Below are 13,017 nucleotides of genomic sequence, written 5' to 3' on the forward strand. Positions count from 1 at the left end.
TGCTTTGAACAAATCGTTGGGAAATGAGGTGATATTAAATGCATATTTTGAGGATACTAAAATGTTTTTTGACCTTGCATGCATGTAAACCTATTATAGGAGACCCCCAAAACAATATTAGTAACCTTAAAAAATGCCATAATAGAGGCACTTTAATGATTCAGTAACTCATTCATAACATTCCTGATTGAATCAGTGTTTTTGAACAAATCAGTTGAGTGAATCATTCAGTGACTCACTGAAAGACAGCTACTTGTTTGTTCATGAATAAATCTGTGTTTTTGAATGAATTGGTTGAACGAATGATTCAATGAGTTTGATCACTCATAAAGAGTCACTGGCTTAATGATATAATGATATATGACATATGATAACTTAATGATATATGGCTTAATCATTCATTCATTCAATTGGAACGTCGCTCAGCCAATCAAATTTAAGAATGAACAAAAATGAACTGTTGTATATGTTTTCTAGTTGTATTTTGTGTTTACATTTAAATACTCAAGACGTGTCACTCGTATAGTTTTGAATGGGGAAAAATGCAAGTCTCAATATGGCTGCACTATAGAACGAAGCCCCGCCTTCTGAATAAAAGAGCCAATCGCTAATCGGTAAAGTCAGCGCGTCACTGCAGCTGCCGTTAGAAGTCCCGGTTGCTATAGAAACACTCAGCCTTCTGAGACGTGCGCATACGCACTGCCTGGTCTAGCCTGAAAAATAGGCTTTTTAACGCTATTTGAGCAAAAGAAACAACATTTATGAGACAGTTCTTGTCAGATTTCATTGGTGATTTCAAATATGAAATTTAATCTTAAACTTGGCGAACAGTTTTGGAGAATTTGATGTTTCCCCATTCAAAGAGATTGGAGCTGCACTTGCATACCTGAGAGGTGTTTCAAAGATGACCGCCGAGTGACATGACTCTCACTGATCCAGTGAGAAGCGTTTGAATTCGCTGCACAATGATAAGGTTCCTGCTAGATCAAGTGAGAATCATTCAAATTCTGCACAGAATTCTCTGTAATAAACAGCGCTGACATACGTCAGGAAACCAGAAGCGGTAACGCTAACTGTAACCGTGGTGTTTTGGTAGAAATAGTCGAATGCATTACATCATTCATGTCAGGGTTTGTACAACCTTTCAAGAGAGAAATTCAAGCACTTTTCAATGACTTTCAAGCATTTCACACAACTTCTATATAAAAATTTGATTTTGCACCTGTTATATATTTAAAATAAATTTTAAATGCATCTTAACTCAAGCTTAGTGCTTTACTGTCAAATCTGTATAAACTATAATCAAAAGAAAAATAAACAAGAAATGAACATGTAATATCATTAGTAACTACACCTATTAAAGTGCCTTTAAAAACAAACTTTTCTTCAATTTGCTACCAAATCAAACATAATCACTGAAGTTGGTCAGTTCCATAAAAGAATAATGGTACATTTAATAAGAGTGGAATATATACATTTTCTAAATAAAAAATTAGATTTTGCACCTGTTTTTAAACATTCTTCGAAAACATTTGGGATAATGTAAGTACACAAGTCAGCAAAATATATAACACTGTTCTAGTGGTTTTTGGATATTTTAATTTTAAAAAATGTTGTGCCTTTAAAGGGATAATTCACCTTCAGTTGCTGGTCCCCATTGACTTGCATAGTGTTTTTTTTTTCTCCATACAATGGAAGTCAATGGGGACCAGCAACTGAAAGTGAACTATCCCTTTAAAGGGACTTCGGTAGCTTGTAGTATACCTAGCTAGTTCCCTTTTTAAAGCTAGTTTTCATTAAGCTAGTTTTAAAAGTAGCTCTCCCAACAGTGCTCTTGTTCTTATTTTAAAATAGTTTACATAATACAAATGGGAGCAATGAGTGCCTTTTATTTTGCAAATCTCTCTAAATAACCAGTGAAATTAGTTCCTGGATGATCTGCCTCAGTGTTCACTTGGCCAAGTCACTTGGGCTGAAGCTCAAGTAATAGAAATCCAAAGTTAGCATTATGGCTTTCAAACTGTTCAGCTACTTAGGGAGTCCCTTCCACCCTTTGCATCTGAAGAGCCATTTTAATGAATCCCATCCATGGCTCTTAAAACATTGAAGAAGCAGCACATCAGAGGGATCCAATGTCTCATAAGCACTTTAGAGGGGATGGTTCTTAGAAGTTCAGTATTTTTAAGCTTTAAAGGGAAGTTTAGATGAATGCTGGGGTTCTTCATGCCATCTTATCACATGAATAATAAAGCATGTGCCTGCACAGCATGATTAATGTATAGAAATACAAACAATAAATAGCTGCTTTCATGCAAGTACTTTATCATGAGCAGCCTATAGGTATTCTGAATAATGAGCCTGTATAGGTCAAGAGCCACTCGCACCCTGCTGGTCATCACAGCCACTAAATAACTTGATTTTCAAAAGCCAGAGAACAGTATAGATGGATTAAAAGAGTGCGGTATGTCAGCTCTAATAACAACTTCTTAAAAGTCCCATTATTTTGTATTCTGACTCGGCACACCACACAATATATTACGAATTTCAGGATTAATAATTTGTGGTCAGTATATCATGCAGAAAAATGGTTGATTAAACTGGTTTGAGCATTACGGCTGCTCGTTAGAAAACAGATTTTGTGTTGTTGTTGTTTTTTTAAATATTATTTGTTATCACTGAACAGATGGCCTGTCTCCAAGCTTATTTTGAGTTATGGACTCGAGTGTGGCGCTAGTGCATTCTAGCTTTTAAGAGATAATAGCACAACTGCATAGAGAAAGATTCTTGTTGCTCTTAATGTAATGATTTTGTTGTCTTAGGCCCCCACATTAGAAGTCCTAAAATCTGTTGAGGGGGTACAAGTGTGTGTGAATGCTGTCCCTGCAGAGCAATCAATAAAGATTTCCATTTACTGGCCTGTTTGAGAAAGAACTAAAGATTTTAATGTACTCAAGTCAATATGCAATGGGGACTCAGACAAGAATACAGCCCTTCTGAAACCTACAATGGGCTCTGGGTGTCTGGTCCAGAAATGCTACATCACCTAATAAAACTGATTAAGGGGTCTTGCCCATTTGCTGAAAGGCCACTGGGGAGGAAGTGTCTGTTTTTTGCTGTGTCCTCTAACTAAATGCAATGCTATAGATTCAATCGATAGGACAACACAACGCTAATGAAGACTCAGGCAGTGGGACAGCCACAGTACAGGGGGGCTTGACTCCTGAGTCCCCAAACACCAGACCGGTAATCTAGTCATATAGAGCGGCTGAACCTGATTAGGTTACATGGATATCTCTCGATCTCTCTCTCGCTCTGTCTGTCTTGTAGCATTGAAAACTAGGGGAAGGAATGTATATCCAACAGAATAAGAAAATAGGGGAAATAAGAAAAGTGGAGAAATTAATGTCAAAAAATCTAACTATTGTTGGTGAGGGGATTAATGTCTACAAACTGTCTATCTATCTATCTATCTATCTATCTATCTATCTATCTATCTATCTATCTTTCTTTCTTTCTTTCTTTCTTTCTTTGTCTGTCTGTCTGTCTGTCTATCTATCTATCTATCTGTTTGTTTGTCTGTCTGTCTGTCGCTCTGTGGATGTATTGATCTATTTATTGTTGGTAAAAGTTATGGAATTAATGTAGTATCCGTCTATCCATTAGCAATTAGAAATCAATGTCTAAAATCAATCAATCATTCTATCTATCTATCTGTATATCTGTCTGTCTGTCTGTCTTTCTGTTTATCTATCTATCGATCTATCGATCTATCTATTTGTTTGTTTGTCTGTCTGTCTGTCGCTCTGTGGATGTATTGATCTATTTATTGTTGGTAAAAGTTATGGAATTAATGTAGTATCCGTCTATCCATTAGCAATTAGAAATCAATGTCTAAAATCAATCAATCATTCTATCTATCTATCTGTATATCTGTCTGTCTGTCTGTCTTTCTGTTTATCTATCTATCGATCTATCGATCTATCTATTTGTTTGTTTGTCTGTCTGTCTGTCGCTCTGTGGATGTATTGATCTATTTATTGTTGGTAAAAGTTATGGAATTAATGTAGTATCCATCCATCCATTAGCAATTAGAAACCAATGTCTAAAATCAATCAATCATTCTATCTATCTATCTATCTATCTATCTATCTATCTATCTATCTATCTATCTATCTATCTGTCTGTCTATCTGTCTGTCTGTCTGTCTGTCTGTCTGTCTATGAATCTATCAATCAACCTATCTATCTATCCATCCATCCATCTATTGTTGGTCAAATGGAGTTATTATCTAAAATAATTTATCCAACCATTAGCATTAGAAAACAGGGATAAAGGTAGGGGGTTTATTGTCTGAAATCTATCCATCCATCTTTGGGGTGAAATGATCAAGCCTGTTTTCATATCGAACTCATCATATTACAAACTCATTATTGCTGCTGAACTCACAGCTACATTATTGCCGACGAGTTATGGGAACAAATGAAAGATTCATAAGCAGAAGAGCAGTGTACTTGCCGCAGTAGATGATCAGCAGAGCGCTCAACAGCAGCACAAGCCAGAAAGTTGAGGACATCGTCTGCCACGCATCCCACTGCCTACTCCTCTTCCTAAAGGGCGAAGCCATCAAAGTCAGTCTCAATTCTGCAGTCAAATTAGCCTCCAATCAGGCTCGTATAGCCAGCAGCAATTCACGCTTCGGCGTTCGTCTCGAAGTTGCCATACAGGGAGAGAAACTGTGCGAACGTATCCGTGAGAAGCACTGGGATGAGACAGCACATGAAGAAGATCCTGTTTGCGATGCTGTGTAACTGGTTATCAGCGATGTGTTAGACTGAGACACGATGACAATATAAATACAAGATAAATAGGCTACATCATGTCTCACAGAACTACTAAACATAAAAAGAGAAAGGTTCGGTTTAAACAAATAGACTGCGACGTTTACAAGTTGTGTAACTTGAAAAATAAATATCTCAAATCTGAGCTGAGGAGAAGCAGCGCTGCTGCCGTTTCATCTGGCGACTACAGAAAAGTGTTGATAACTGAAAGTGTTTTTGATTCCGAAAGGAGAGAGAATCGATTGTTGTGCGTATTTTCCCTCTAGCGCAGTCAAATCTTGCCTTCCTGATAGGAATGTTTGTAATAAGCTGCTCTATATAGCTATAATACTCTATAGTTTCTATAGCTAGGCTATACATGTGCCAGCGAAGGGATTTTTTTCTGGAAATTAAATACATAAAATATTACATGAAAAAAACGTCATATTTATTTAATAAAAATACAAAAATGCAATTTATAACAAATGATGCAGTTCAATAAACTTAAATCAAAGTCACTTTGGTGTCATGCCACAAAAAAAATCATGGAGGCTATAAAGACATGTTCAGGTCAATTGAGTAATTGAGGGTTTTTTAAATTGTATTTATTTATTTATTTTTGAGAGGTGTGTGTGCACAGTAGGTGCAAAGAAAGTTGTATTTTTTATTTACTTTTTTTATTATTATTATTATTATTTTTTTTTTATGGCTACACCACCTGATATTTTAGGTCCACTAAATCAAAACTTCTGCTAAAACACCTCAGAAATGAAACCAACATGAATATAAAGACTCTGTTTCAAAAACTTGGCACTTGCATCTTGAACTAGATTTTTAAGAGATTTCTCCTGTTTATCATTTCTGACATTTCAGCATTTGTCACTGACCCGCTACGCATTTATCTCACTGTGTGCATTTTAGTATTCACAACATTGCATAGCATTTTTCCCTGTGATAAGCCTGTGAATTCAACATCATCTCAAGCTGTGGACACCAACATAATATCCAAGCAGAGACCAGAGGAAATGAAAACCTCTTTGATTTAGCACTTAGGAAAAGTGCTGTTCGTAAATGATATTCAGTCCCTTTAGAACCTGACTAGTCTCAAATTAGTGCATTCAAGTCCTCCTGGGAAGTTTGTATTTATGAGTTAGGAAGTCATATGATGTCAGGTACATTAATGTCACTTGGTCTGAGCAAGATGGCGATATTCCAATTCTACAATAAAAAAACAAGATTTTGAACTCTACTTTTAATTATTCATTTAAAATTAAAAATGCGCATCAGGTGTGTTTTTGCGGTTTTATGTTTTTATTCAAGGTTTTGTAAATTAAATCATTATATATTCTATTGTATTTGTACAATACTATGGTATTTTGAACATGCAACTTAGTTTTATTGTAAATTAAATAATAATTATTCAATAATTCAACATATTTACATTCAGCTGCAGACGCTGCATCCTTTGGATCCAACAGGTTTTCTCATGACAGGCCCCCAACTTGGAAACTCTTGGCTTAAGGAATAGTTCACCCAAAAATAAAATTTTTCTGAAAATGTACTCACCCTCAGCATTAGGCCTATACATCACTTGCAGTGAATGGGTGCCGTCAGAATGAGAGTCCAAACAGCTGATAAAAACATCACAATAATCCAAAAGTAATCCACACCACTCCAACCCCTCAATTAAATTATTGTGAAGCAAAAAGCTGTGTGTTTGCAAGAAACAAGTCCATCATTAGGGCATTTAACTTTAAATTTTAAACTCACTTCTGGCCAAAATGTGAGTCCATAATCCATAATAACGCTTCCAGTGAAAAAGTCAATCCCTGTTGTCCTCTCACATCAAAATCCACCAATATATGTGTTTAGAACTGTTTTGGATTGTTTTCACTTGAAAATGGGGCTTGATCTGTGCATATATTCCTCTCCTGATTCAGACTAGATTTCTTTTTCACTGGAGAAAGCAATATTATAGAGGACTCGTGTTTTATCTGCAGAGGATCCATTGGTGAGCAAGTGTTGTGATGCTAAATTTCTCCAAATCTGTTCTGATGAAGAAACAAACTCATCTACATTTTGGATTCTGAGTAAAATTTTTCAGCAAATTTTTATTTTTTGGTGAACAACTCGTTCAAGGAATTTTCCACAGGTAATTACAACTCTGTGGTTGCGTTCATGTGCATTCAACTTGTAAATTTATTTATTTATTTTTGAGAGGTGTGTGTGCACAGTAGGTGCAAAGAAAGTTGTATTTTTTTATTTACATTTTTTAATTATTATTTTATTTTATTTTTATTTTTTTATTTTTTTATGGCTGCACCAGCTACGATCTTTCCGACATGACTTTAACACATCAAAATACTATGCAGTGTTGAAAGCGTGCAGTCAGCCTTCAGCACTGGTTTCCTCATGGGAAAGCCTTGTTTTCCTACATCATCCACGTGAGAGATGACGGTCTTTGATGGTTTTATTTATGACATGGTAAGTTTCGTCCTTTTGAAGGATCAATAGATCAAGTGTGGGTGGGTTCCTGGGGCAGAGAGTCGACGCTGTTTTCTGTCTGGCGCGTGTCTATAATTCATAGTCCTACAGCTTGGGTTGCTGGGCTGCTCAGATGACCGTGTACAATAGCAGACAGCCCTCGACCCACCTCTTTCAAAACCCCTTGGTGTCTACCCCTGGCCCCCGGCGACCCCCGAGGGAAATCACAACTACTTCAAAGCAGCCTGAAGGAAAGGAGAAGAAATATTTCGTATTGTATAATTTTTCATTCTTTTTCATCACCACATCCCAGCTTTCTGAGACCCCAGAGAGTGGAGATTACTGACCTTCAGCGCCAACTTTCCTCTTCTCGTTGTTCAGAAACAAGCGGCCCATGGTATTATAATACCATGAATTTCTACTTCTCTTTTCACAGTTGGTACCTGTAATGTAGTGAGTGAGTTCAGACTCTTTTCTAACAGGCATGTATTTTCTTGTTTTACAGCTCATTAAAGTTTCACGAGCGACTACTCGGCTTGTTTTCATTCGGGACACGTATCAAAATTGTTTGTCAGAGTGCGCGAGTGCGCGTCATGCGGTTTCACTGAAGACTGAGGAGACAATATACTGCGTTTAGTGAAAGGGGCAAGGAGATGTCATGAGAGAAGAACATTACTCAGCCACATAAGAGGTAGGAACCTTCAAAGCAACGTGTGCCGCAAGAAGGATTGAAGATGCACAACACCGATCTGATAGGACCTGTGGGAGCAGTCAAGGTCCTTGTCACTCTGCTTATGAGACGGATTAACCATGAGTGACTGACAGGAAGTATGTCTTCATACAGCCTGTCAAAATGGATCTAACATCTAACGTGATTATGCAACCAGTTATTATTGAAAGTTATGTCGTTATTATGGTTGTGTAGCTTGAACTTAATTGCGCTCGCGTCCCTTTCTCATTACTTGTTTTGAATTAAACAGAATTGTTTATTATCCTGAGACTGTTTGGAATGAAATAACGGAGAGTGATAATATCATTCCTGTATCTCCTGTTCATTATTTCTTCATAAAGTGCTTTGTTAAAAACCATTTATATTGACATAGCATGTCAAATGGAAGATAGCATAGGCCTACATGATCTGACTCACAAGGTTTTAAGACTGGGCCTTCTGCAGTTTAAGTGCCATCTATTTGTAATGCAAAATGCATTCAGATAAAAACTTGGCTTGTTTATTTCCGCATTAAATCCTTGAATCCTTGGAAGTAGCGCTAAAACATTTCCAAATGTTCCAATGTTAAATTAGTTCTCTCTTTCCAAGCTTAATGTGGATAGACAACTGTAAATAAGTGTAGGGTGATTTTTCTTAAAAGTGAAAACACTGTGGCCTTATAAAAACAGTGCTGTTTAAGCATCCTGTAATATAAATATGAAATATAAACAGTGTAAGATGGGGTGAGTGTTTGATAACCTGTTTATGCTAAATTTTGCAATTTAAATTGTCTAAGTATGTGATTTTGTCACAAGTATTAATGCATTAATTCAAAAGTTTGCTTTAAAAAAACAAACAAACAATAATTGTTATTTTTTTATTCAGCAAGGATGCATTAATGTGATCAAATATGACAGTAAAGACATTCATTATATTATAAAAGATTTTTTATTTATTGAGTTATTTAAAAGTTCTTAGAAACTTGCTATTCATCAAAGAATCCTAAAAACAACTATCACGATTTCCACAAAAATATTAGGCAGCACAACTGTTTTCAACATTGATAATAATAAGAAACGTTTCTTAGGTAAATCTTAAGGAAATCAGCATATTAGAATGATTTCTGAAGGATCATGTGACACTGAAGACTGGAGTAATGATGCTGAAAATTCATCTTTGCATCACAGGAATTAAAAAAAAAAAATTTAAAATATAGAAAACAGTTATTTTAAATTGTAATAATATTAAAACATATCACTGTTTTTACTGTGTGTGATCTTCCATCCTTCTGCTGGACGGAGCTCTTAATCTGTCGCTTTCTGTTTATGGGATTATCAATTTATGCATTAAACGGTCATGGGGTCCGGGCGAGTCTGTCGCTGGAACATTTCCAGATACCATGTTCTTTGTTCTGTTGTCTCTTAGATAGTTATTTATGCTGAAGTCGGTCAACGTTACACTGCACATCTGGTCCTCGAGGGGTTTAAACACTGTTTTTATTTGAGTCTCTTGAGACCATAAGCTAGATGGGACAGGAACTGCTGAGACACTTCACTGACCCTGCATGAGTTTTACGACTGCAGGTGGAGATCATAGGGTGCTCCTTAGTTTGTCTCAATGGAATGTGATTGTTTCATGTGTGACTCAATAGTGTGAGTGGGTCCGTTTGAAGACAGAGATCCTACACGAGAAAAAAAAAAAGTGTGTGTGTGTGTGTATATATATGTATATATATATGTATATATAAACACACACACATAATATGTACGTTTACTGTGTGTATATATATATATATATATATATATATATATATAAATGTATTTATTTAAATAAATGCAGTCTTGGTGAGAGTTCATTCAAAAACATAATCTTGTTGTAAAAAAAAAAAACAAGGGCGTATGATGTAATGTGAATATTTGTGAACTGAATTTGTGTAATGTGAACTGCAAATGTTCCAAATTTTCCAAGAATCAAGACCAGTAGCCAAAGGCGAAACATTTATTGGAATAAGATAAATTTCATTAAATTTTTCATTATTTTGGGATCCAAGTCCGGTCTTTCCGTTTTTCTGCTCAAATGGATGTTAATCAGGACTGCCTGCTCTTAGATGTTATGCAGAGTCTCTCTTGGTGTTTATGGAGTGAGACGGGGACAAGAAGCCTAACAAGACCTTCTCTGCAATGGTCAAATGACTCAGGAGAACTTTTCAGAGTCTAGAAAAGGCTCTTCTTCTTCCTTCCTGCATGTCTTGAGCAGGGTGTCCTTGGTCCTTTTGTGGCCAGTCGTCAAGGGAGTTTTGTCTTTTGATGGTGAAAGAGACCACACACAATCTGATGCTGTCATCTGTAATTGGTTGCCCATCCAGAGGAACCTCCAAACTGCCATTCTTCTTTATCTCTTCACTCTTATCAGTCCTTTTTTTTCCTGGAGTGTCAGCAGGGCACTAGATGTGTGTTCATACAATTGGAGGGCACTGCGGCAGTGATCAACCTTGGTCTTTGTGTTGCCAGGAACATTATTTTCTACTGAAAGTTCTGAAGTAACCTTTGCACCCGAAAAAGCTGTTAAATCAGGTGAGCTCTAAAAGAAGAATATAAGACAACAGTTGATCAAACAGTGTGACCAAATCAAAGATCAGTTGATTTGTTTGGGATGGAGGAAGTGCAGAAGTGGGAGGTGTCAGTGAGGCAGTACTACTTCATAAATCGGTCATGGCATCTGAGGCCAAACGGAACTGCTGAAAATGTCACTTTTATTTTCTACAGCTTTTGATTTTTATAAAGCGTGTTCCTTTAGCCATCGTTTTAATGGCAAGTAAGGTCAAAGTCCTCATTGTGAACTGTCCCTCTGTTACAGTGAAAGCAAACGCAGGGCTGATTCGCTTTGATGGATTATAGTCATTTTAATAATGGAGCTAAATTTGGAGGTGGATAACGTCAACATGAGTCCCACCCGTACAGTCTATTGGGGGTAAAAAAAAAAAAAGAAAGTAAAAATTGCGAGATATAAGACATTTTTTCCCTCACAAATCCAAGTTTACATCTCACATTTTTAACAAATCTTTTTAAAAAGGTAATTGCAACTTATCTCACAATTCTGACTGAAAAAAAAGTTTATATTTTGTGAGATATAACTCCACAAAGCATCCACAAAGAGATGCGCTATTTGCAGACACAGTTCATATATTCCACCAGTGAAAGTATAAAAAATAGGGGGATACTGTGAAAAAAAAAACTCATTTAGGCTGATTTTGTGCTCTCAAAATGGCTGCCCCCATGTGGAGACCTGCTCCATATAGATATAAAACATTTACTAAGCTACTGACAAGACTGGACTCTTTATCTCATATTTTTTCAAAAGTATGATAAATTTTTTCAATCTATAAAACTTTTTTAAATGAAGAACAAATTGCTTTTGTGTGCCTTTAAATCCTTTTCTAAATGAATATCGCCCCCTATTACATTGTGACTAACTACATTTAGTATGATTGACAACAATTATTTCACTAACTAGATCTGTTATCCATGTACATGAGAGCAGACCAGAATGAAATGACGGAGAGTGACGAGAGCAGAAGATTCGCGGAAAGAAATCGCCAGGGAAACAGAGGTGACAGGGACTGTGAGCGAGGGAAAGACTGTTTCTGCCTTGTTGCTCCAGAGATTCATTGCTCTCCTCATCAATCATTGAGAGCTGATGAAATTGTTCCTGCCCAGAGAGAGCCTCATGGCTCTCATGTGCAAAGTTGGCAGAAATCCTGCTGGCAGGGAATAGAAGTGGATTATATTGTGCAAATTAAATGTTGCTTGAATTTGCCACTTTTTCTTCTTGTCTGCGGAGGGCTTGGAACACGAGCAGTATTGTCTTATTCTCAAAGCAGTTTTGTGTGTGTGTGTGTGTGTGTGTGTGTGTGTGTGTGTGTGCTGGCACATCTCCTAGATTCTTACCTTCTCAAAAGGGGTCATGTCAAGAATTTCAATTTGAAAGGGAAAAGGTTGAGGATCAGCCTCGGAGAGCAATTTCCAGATGTAAGTGTTCCAAACAGCAGGTCAAAATGGACAAATCTTCATTATTTCAACCAGAAGCCCATTCTGAACTCCCAGCAGGACGTACAAATCCACACCTTCAGTGAAGAACAAACAAAGAGCACCGCCTTCGCTACCTGCAGATCACTCATAATGTGTTCAGTTTATTTTTAGACCACTTCCCCTTTGTTTGATCAGGCCACAGCTGTAGACAAGCTTGGAAACGTCTCTCTCATTGGTGTTTAACATGGGACTATTGCCGTCAAGGTCAATGGTACTCCTGTGTCTCGGCCACTGTTGGGAAGGCCTTGCCAAAACTAATGAGAGGACAACACAGAGAACAACAACTGCTTATTGCTTCTTTATTTTCCTGCTCTGGTTCAGACAAATATTGTCCCTTGCCTGACCAAAAGGTGAAATTATTTTATTATTTGCTTGCAGTTGTAGTTAGATGTAACATTTTTTTTGTTGTTGAATTTTTATCTATTTTGATGTTTATTGCTTGGCATTTCAAAAAAAGTCATTTGTAACATGCATGTGCCCCAGCCAACATTTGTGTGTGGGGCCCATGTGGGTTTGACATGGGCTGAAAAAGTGGGCCCAAAATGGGATTGTCCACGGGTTCCATAATGGACATGGATTTCATGTGGGATTGTACTTGACAACAGGTGGGCCCCAACTGGGCAGCATGCGCAAGACCCATCTTGGCCCCAGCTTTATTTTTTATGTGGGTACTACAAGGTTACTACATGGGCTGAAATATGGGTTGTAAGTGGGTTTGTCCACGGGTTCCATGTTGGCCCCGTGCAACATACCCATGTAGGTTTTATGCAGGATTTCCCTGGGCTTTAGGTGGGGCCCAACTGGGGATGATATGCAAAACCCATCTGGGTCCCATCTAAATATGGGTTATAAGTGGGTTTGTCTACGGGTTCCACGTTGGCCCCGTGCAACTTACCCATGTGGGTTTTATGCAGGATTT

The sequence above is a fragment of the Sinocyclocheilus grahami genome, unplaced genomic scaffold (genome assembly GCF_001515645.1).
Source record: "Sinocyclocheilus grahami isolate Dianchi unplaced genomic scaffold, SAMN03320097.WGS_v1.1 scaffold31.1, whole genome shotgun sequence".
NCBI classification, from domain to species: domain Eukaryota; kingdom Metazoa; phylum Chordata; class Actinopteri; order Cypriniformes; family Cyprinidae; genus Sinocyclocheilus; species Sinocyclocheilus grahami.